This window comes from Plutella xylostella, chromosome 12 (genome assembly GCF_932276165.1).
Source record: "Plutella xylostella chromosome 12, ilPluXylo3.1, whole genome shotgun sequence".
Classification (NCBI taxonomy): domain Eukaryota; kingdom Metazoa; phylum Arthropoda; class Insecta; order Lepidoptera; family Plutellidae; genus Plutella; species Plutella xylostella.
In genome coordinates this window covers 5,529,318-5,538,199 of record NC_063992.1, presented here as the reverse complement: position 1 = coordinate 5,538,199, position 8,882 = coordinate 5,529,318, and the positions used below count along the sequence as shown (strand labels likewise).

The 8,882-nt window shown below is 36.8% G+C and overlaps 1 protein-coding gene across 1 annotated transcript in view; it reads left to right on the top strand.

Annotated features, from left to right (window-relative positions):
* The first annotated feature begins 3,555 nt into the window (after positions 1–3,555).
* The window catches only part of LOC119693991, a 30,362-nt gene continuing 25,035 nt past the window's right edge, over positions 3,556–8,882 (top strand). The window contains exon 1 of the mRNA XM_038119178.2: positions 3,556–3,878. The gene's annotated coding sequence lies outside the window, so the exon portion shown is untranslated. The remainder of the gene's footprint in view (positions 3,879–8,882) is intronic.

Sequence of the window (8,882 nt, the reverse complement as noted above, 5' to 3'; positions counted from 1 at the left end):
TTACATAACTTAAAAACACCTAAATGTTCATAGTTGAAAACATACCAACATAACAAACAATCAATTATCTACCAACTGCAACAATTAAATCGCTTTCATACTTTTGAATGAAATTATTCATTGCAGAATGTAGATATGTAAAAAGTTTATTACACAATTCAGCAACAAAGGCTTCAACAGGTGCGTGATAGGTTCAATTTTTATTTTACCCAGTATTTTATACCGTGGTATTTCGATGTTTCACGCATAAAGGTTAAAAATGTCTTTATAAGGCCATTTGCCGGATGGCCCGGTCGTCAGGGCCATTACTTATCATTGTCCAGGAAACTCCCGGATAATTCCAGCATTAACACTGATTATACAGGCTTACCCGCACTCGGGGATTTACTTTAAGCGTTACATATTAAGGAATAATAATTTTGGCCCAAGTTATAGTGCGGCTGACAGGTGCTGTTCGGTGGTTTCACAATATAAGTAGAACAACGAAAGCCGTTTTAAGCTAATTTTCATGTAAATACTATCAAGTTGCATTGATTTTAAAGTTTTTAGTATCTTTGTGTTCAATTCTAAGGGACATGTCAAACAAATACCTACAAATAACGAGCTTATCATATACGATACTGATGTGGCAATAATAAAGATGTATGGAATACGAAAAAATCAGCAATTTTAATGACGGCACTACGCCACACCATCGCCACTGCCACAACGTTGTACTGAGAATTTTACCAACTCCACTACATGTACTTATTACATCGAAGTTCTGTTTCAATCCAATCAAATGTTTACTGATTAATCAAATGTTACAATTGGGTTAGAACACAGTTTAAGTAGTGCACAAATGCGGTCTTCAACTGAAACTATTGTCCAGCCAGATTAGTGTCATTAGTGCCATATTACATTCTTTACATTATAACAAACAGGTTACGACTCGAGGAGGATCCTCTCGTGAACGGCACTATGCTGGTGGTAGCAGAAAGGCGGGTGGTAAGATGCGATAGGCACATTATGTACATCGGCCGAGCGTCATTGTCCCCGCAGCATTCACTCGGATCATAAAACCGGAGGAGTTATTGTTCGTCGCTCTTCACCTGGATTCATAACAGAATATCTACATTTTACCCACTCCCTTCCCAACTGTCCCTTGTCTCTTCGTTTCCTGGGAATTTAAATATACGATCGAGGTTTGTTTGGGTCCGTAAATTTTGAATTCTGCTTGTGTTTTGAAGTTAAATTACAATATGTTTAACAACTGAAACTGTTCTCTATAGGTACTGAGTAAATTGGGTAGACATTTAGTAGTACAGCGGGTTTTCGAAATCTTTGTGTAGGTACATTGTGATGACAGCGTAACATTTTTTTCATGCTAATGGGACGCTAGTGCTACTAACAGACTATTTGAAGATGTGGATACAACTATGATAACACTAAGAGCAATTTGTTGATTATGTTAAAAAAACTTACATAAGAAAGATTTATCTCAGTTTTACATAAGAGCAGCGAGCAGGAAGCCACCTAAGCTTTTATTGCAGCTCAGCGCGCGCGGCTCAATATGCGTTTTGCGACATTTTCGCTTACAGCCGGTAACTATTGTGCGCCGCGTCATTTCGACGACTAACCGCCCCGCGCCGCCGCTCCATACATCGCCGGGAATTTGTTTGACATCTAGAAAATATTTAACGGTACATTCATTGTGTATATTTCGTATTTCACATGTTTGTATGAAAGCTCTAAACGATTTTCCGTATTTTTTCATGACTTGGTACAAGACTTGTTAAGTATTTCCAGTTTAATTATGAGATTTTGCGTTTACTTTGTATTTAATCAACTACCTTATATGTGTTATGTAGCTATTTATAGAATATCTTTTATTATTATGAATAATTTCGGTTCGAACTAGAGCGTTATGGAACAAATATTATTATAAGGAAACAATAATTTATTCACTGAATTCTGACCGAAATGTTAAACTGTCTAATGCACTGTGAAAAGGCATAACCAAAATAGCACAATATCGGATATCTCTATTGATAGTATTTAAATAGTATATTTATGTAAATCGCGTTTGGTCGCCGTTTGATTGTAGTGTAGCTGCTAACTAATAAATTAACACTGCCAGTGACAAAACTAGGTTCACCGCGAAACCAGGGTTTGTAATTAAATGAAATCGTATGCATCCATGTATGATTTGATTACGCATACAAGTTTAATCAAGAATACATACATACATAATATGAAGATAACCACTGATTAGTCGATTAAGGGTTGGTTTGCAATGCATGCATGGAAATTTAGTATAGGTTCAACCGCTCAGGAGTTAAAATATATTAAGTACGTAGTGTAAGTAAGTATTTGTGTATTTAAGTTATCAAAATCAATCAGAGATATCCGATATTGTGTAAATTTAATAAACAATAGTTTTCCGCATTTCAAGCGTCGGCATTTGTTTTAATTTCCACCAAGTTTTTCATTATAGAAGTAGAGGCTAGTAGGAGAGGTTGTTAATGGACAATTGTAACGTACACACACATACCTAGAATATTATTTTTATACTTGTTTTTTTTTGTATACATAGTTTATAATTTATTATTACATTGGTCCTAATTGTTATTGCCATGTAGCCACGTAGTTTTTTGAAACATTTGAGCCAGTCTCCTACAACAGTCCCAGGAGCGACGGTACCCCTACCACGACATACATCATTTATTCCCGGCAACCACCGTGTACTCGCGATTTCGCCGAGAGGAAAGCGCCGCTCTCGAGGGGAACTCCTGATTTTATTTACTGCCAAAGTAAGTGCATGTCTGATACAATGTAGCGAGCAAATGTAAGGACGTTACGAGAATTGGCCCCGTGAACGAACGTTCTACGTTACCTGGGGTTTCATGTGCACCTATGAAAACTGTTAGTATTTAACTAAGTAGAAAATGAGTACTTACTTTTTAGTTTTTTATATATAGTTAGGTATTAATTATTGTTATAAATATAGGTGATTCTGGCTATAAATAGATGTTACATAATTAATTCGTAGCTTTGAATCGACGCACGCAACCCTAACACACAAAAATCTCCACTGTTGGATATGGACTGTTGGATATGACTCATTATAAGCAGTACTCTGTTTGCGTGAAGTCGTTGGTCCAGCAGACTGGATACAGACACAGGATTGGGGAGTTCTTGACAGTATATTTGCTTGTAATGCCCTTCCACTGCCACACACTCCGCGCGCGCAGCACATCACACGTGCCCCTTCTACTGGTTATTGGTTTTTTGGTATAAAAAAAACAACTGATTGCCATTTTACCTTGCAAAAATCTAAACGTGCAAAATATTCATATTTTCGTTATAAAAAAACAACAATTATTCATGAGTACCTATCTATCGCACAAAAACCCGACATCCCCTTTTTGCGGAGCAAACAGAAAATATTGATAAAAAAACTCATCATTCAAATAAACTTGACTCGACCAGCATCACTTTTTACGAGTACTCGGCGTTCGGTCGCCGTAAAAAATTATCACTTCATCGAGTAGGTGTCGTGGAAATAGGCACCGGTCGGGAAAACTCGGGGGCGGTCGGGCGCGCTCGGCGCGGGGACCCGTGGGCGGGAACTCAGTTCAAATTGAGAACACGCCGCCGCGCGTCGCTTCCCAACCGCTCCCAACACGCACGTGAAACAAGTTACAGTCCGCCGTACTAACTGTGCAATTATTATTGCTTGTGAGTGAATTTATTCAACTTCCTAATTGGCTCAGTCCGGTGTTGGTTTTCAAATATTAATATTTTCCCGTGAAATTGGACAGTGAATCACAGTTTTGTCGTACCTGTATACAGAAAGGATTTTAGAGCTTCTAACTAGAGGGATGAGACGAAATGAGGTAAGTTTTAAGCGCAATTATGGTTAATGACAGCCGGCACCGCGCCTTTCATACACGCTCTCCCGAGCCGTGATTAGCTGCCATTGTTGTTGCTTTATTGACATCGCCTAGTGCAGGTCATAAACAACTATTTAGATAGGTGTTAGTAAATTAAGTTAGGATGCCGGTAAATTATTATAAGTACCTATTGGCAAAAATATAATACATAACAGCATAATATTTCTTTTTCTCATTATTATTTTCATATTTTTGCATCTCTATGTTGTAAGGTCAGATGGGAGGAAAACAATGGGGGGAAGATAAACTAGAATTAATCTATTCCATAATAGATATAATTACATACATTAATAATTACAATTATATGGATAGATTGGTGGACCTGTATCTAAGGCTGTACAACTTAATTAAGCAAATCTGCTTATTAAGGCTCACGGATGCAGAATGCAAGCCTCTACCTACCTGTAATTATCAACCTGCCTATGTATGTTCCTTCTCTATGGGAGTATTTGTGTACTAGGGAAACATTGTGATTACTCAAATATACTAAATAACTTGTATAGTGCAACCACATAAGGATTCAAATTCTGCTCCGGATATTGAAAGCTATGTAATATCCGTTCAGAAATTAATTTTAAACTTGACGTTACGTTAAATCTAAGTTAAACGGATTGTATATTATAAATACATACCTTTTACCTAAATACCTGGCACAGCCATTTTACGGATAAGGGAGCAAATAGAAATAAGATTACAGCAGACGATGTATCGCAATTACTAGTTTCTATGTTTAAGGCTGCCTGTCCACGGAGTGGCGTACGAGGCAATAAAGGCCCATTCACACAATCAGTGAAGCCACAGTAACGAAAATAATTATCATTGATACTTGTACCGATACTGTATTGCAACGGTGCACGGTGGCATCACTGATAGGTATGTGTGAATGGCCATAATCGTACATTGAAATTTTAATGCGTTTTTATGCAATTTCATTGGTCGATTTGTAGCTCACACACTGCTCCGTTAATCCGGTCCGCTCTATTGGACAGGTAGCTAAGGATTCATTTGACAACCAGCAACGTGTCGCTTGTCGATACGGCCATAGAAATACGTGAACTTACACTTATGAGATATGAAAAGTTCCAGTAACATAATAACATCGAACGTCAATGGCAGGTGGAACTTTTTCATTGCGTGTGAGTCTAGAAACCAGCAATAAAGTTGCGTCATGATATCTTTTGCAAGCTCAGAATCATGAAGTCATGAGTTCGCGATACACTTGGAGGACCAACTGATGTAGGCTGTGCGCGCACTGCGATTGTTTTGTAGCGCGCTATTTTTATCGCAGAAATATGACATAAGTATGTATTTATGAGCTTGTATGTGAATAGCGTGCTGCGTGACTTAAAATCGTGTGCGCAGACAATCGCGCTACAAAAAACAGCACAGTGCACGCAGGCCCTTAACAGTCGCATCCAAGTGCATTCATTACTGCACTTTTCAGACATCAGCTAAACCGTCAAACTTTAGAATTTTAGAAATAACTTAATAAAATATGCTTCCACGGGTATTGAACCCAGGGCTTCTGGAGGTTTAAGCACAGTATATCTAGACGGAGATCTAGAGATTGTTTTCCATACCGAAACTGCCTCTGAACGCATTTTAATCAATTTTGCACCGAACTTAATTCAACACATGAGTCAATAATGTCAGGAAATATTTTCAGAAAAGTAAACGTATTGTTTGTTCATTAAAAATATTATTTGCTTGCCATATTCGTTATTTTAATATTGAGTGAACTATTTGTACTTCAATGGTCTTAATAATATATTATGTACTTAAGCTAAGTCCTACTCTAATATCAATAAGGCTATAAAATTACTAGAGTTCATTTATAAATTCAATCATAAAATTCTCAATTTTAAAATTATGCTTTCATTGAGTATTAGTTTTAGGGCTAATTTTTCCTCATTTAAGTATAATCATCATTCTTTTGCACCCTGCATGCATAATGCAGGTAAATTCTCCATTTCTCTAACCTTTATTAGACTGTAGAAAAACTATTTCCATTTGCAAATCAGACGGTGGAGCTCCCTTTGTCACCGTTTCACTTCATGAATAGTGTAACAGCTGCAATCAAACTTTGTTGCGTCCGATCGAATAGAAACTATGAAGAATATTCTATTACGGACACCCAGGTGAAGTTTGTACAATATTACGTTACTTTACTCCATGTTTATGAATTCGGTTTGTTTATTTTTTTGACGTGATTATTATGTTTTTAAGGTACCCTTGTACCCTTAGACAAGATATCTCTGACTGTACCTCAAAATTTTTAAAGAATCACTTTCTTGTCGGTCTGTCCGTTACTCTGTGAACCTCTTTACTTCAACGTGTAGAACAAAACACTTAGGGCCACTTGTACAAAGATATTAAATCTAGATTTAGTGTAAAATCTCTATTTATGCCATAAATTGATATGGAACGACGTTTCTTAAATCGAGATTTAACACTAAATCTAGATTTAAGACTTTGGTGCATGTCGCCCTTAATACTTAATAAAATCCTTTGATAACTGCAAGCTGGACCACCAAGAACACTGCATAGTTATAAATACCTAACCAAACTAAGTATGCATAGTTCTGATCTACGCAGTAGCACCACAACTGTGCGGACCAATATATCCAGTGATTCATATCTGCATCAATAATGATCACGCGCAAGGATAACCCAGACCCAGCCTCCATGTTGCGGGACAACACTTAAACCGGGTGTTTTATATCCTTGCTATTCGCTACCACTTTACATGCCAGTAATAATGTTAAGCGCGGCATTACGCGCTAGCACTCTCGTAAATCTTAACTAAGATAAACACAAAAATGCATGGTTTTTATCTGAATACTTAACTAGATTTTGTTTAATCAAAAAAGGAGTAAGCTCTGAATGTAGTTTTCATACATAATATATAGGTACCTATATATACATACATAATTATTTATGTATTTTATCAAAGAGAATTTGTGCAGGCATTTTACATAATAGGTATACATTCCATCTATTCATTTGTGAAGAGATGTTGCAGTGCCCATTATGGGTATCAAGTTGTAAGTAGGTACTGTTTTATTTTAAGATCAATAATGTACACTTGATGGCAATACAATATTTGATTTGAGAGCTATCAATAAAATACTCTTAAATTCGTTCAGTAGGTACTTGAAAATTACTCAGCCTCAAGGTTGGTTTCTCAAGTTACCTAGTGTAAGCCGCTTATAATATATTCAAACTCAAATTTTATATTCAGAAACCGGGCCTTTATGATGGAGAGGTAATTACCAAGACGATAAGGGATGGTTCTTAACACCTGAGCGAGTGCGATAAAGGCGTATTGTGCGGAGTGACTGCCACACAATCATGTCATAGTAATTACATCAGACAGCGTACATTTCCGGTATTTAACCTGCTTACACAATGCTGCCTCACACAGGGCCTCACGCCATGGTGTTCATCGGATAAATTCTTGTCATTCTACACAATAACAAGCTCAAGCAATATTAAATTTTCCTTATCCGGAAGTTACTTTTAAAATTAAATCATATCGGGATATTTCACAACTTCTTGTTAACGTTGTTCAGATTTCAGCGTTAACTCTTAAATTCCTTTAAAAGTTTCACAAGCTATTAACGGAAAGCCTGAAACAAATTGCTACTACGTACAACTTTTGTAGCAACAGATACGCGTTCTCTATCACTAGACTTATATAAAACCGTAAGAAGCATTTTTATATATTATATACGAGTATAATAGTTTTCTTTTACTATAAAAATCAAGTAAGGTTTTCGCTGAGTAAATTTTCCATCTACATTATTAAAAGTACTTTCTCTTCAGGTGGCATTACAAAATTGCACCTGTATTTCCAATTTGGTGAGAAGGCATTCGTACAAACACCGTGTATCTAGTAGACATTAATTGTAGGACATCAACCCCGTGGAGCGGCCAGGCGATACTGCCCGATCTTGTAACAGGATTAGGGCAGTAATACACCAGGTACGAAGCGCCCCCGCCGCCCACCGGCGCCAGGACTCCTAGTGTAAACACGCCCTACTATAACTAAACATTCGAGATATACTCGTAGGCAGAATGATTTAAGCGCAAACGTATGTATTTATTAGTTAAAAGCAATGGATGGGGTCGTATCCGTAATGTTTCTTTCGGATTATAATGTGTATCCAAAAGAATAAAGATTAAGTACTACTGAAGAGCAGCGCTGTTTAATAATCCCGCGAGAGTTGTCGGAAAAAAAACTCTTAATTTTAACACAGCGTTTCCTTACGTTAGTAGAGTACGTTAGGTTACGAACTTTACTTAAATTCACTGTACCTATTCGATTTCAATTTACACTTGCACTTGATAACGCAAAGTACAGATTTACATTTCACTGTAAATAATTACGTTTGATCTACGTCAGATGGATTTAAAACATAGGCAGCGATGCGATATTATAATAAACTAAGTAAGTAGTACAGTATCTGAACCTCTACTGGTGTTGAATGATAAAGTGCCTAAATAAAACAAATTAAAAAGCTAACTGTGTGACATCGTGCACGAGGATTACGAGACGTACCTACACTCGGCTATAGCTATGCGGCATGTTGCCGTTGACACGAAGCGCAAGAATGTCAATTGCAGTTTTAGAGAAAAACTCCCGTTTTCACAAGGCGGAAACTGGAACGAAAACGTCACATGCACTTGTTAATTTTTCACAGGAAAAAACTCACATTTTCATTTGTTGGACTCGCAGTTACAGCTGTAGGCAATGTTTTTAAGAAAAACTGTTTTTAGTAACATTTTGCAAGCAACATACGAAGCTGTATGTATAGTGTTTCCTATTCTTTAACGAATAAGTGAGTTTTTTACCCTGTAAATATTGTTATTAGTTGCTCGGCTGCCAATTTTCAATATATTTGTATTTTATTAGTTACATAGTACTTCTTGATTAAATTTGTTATT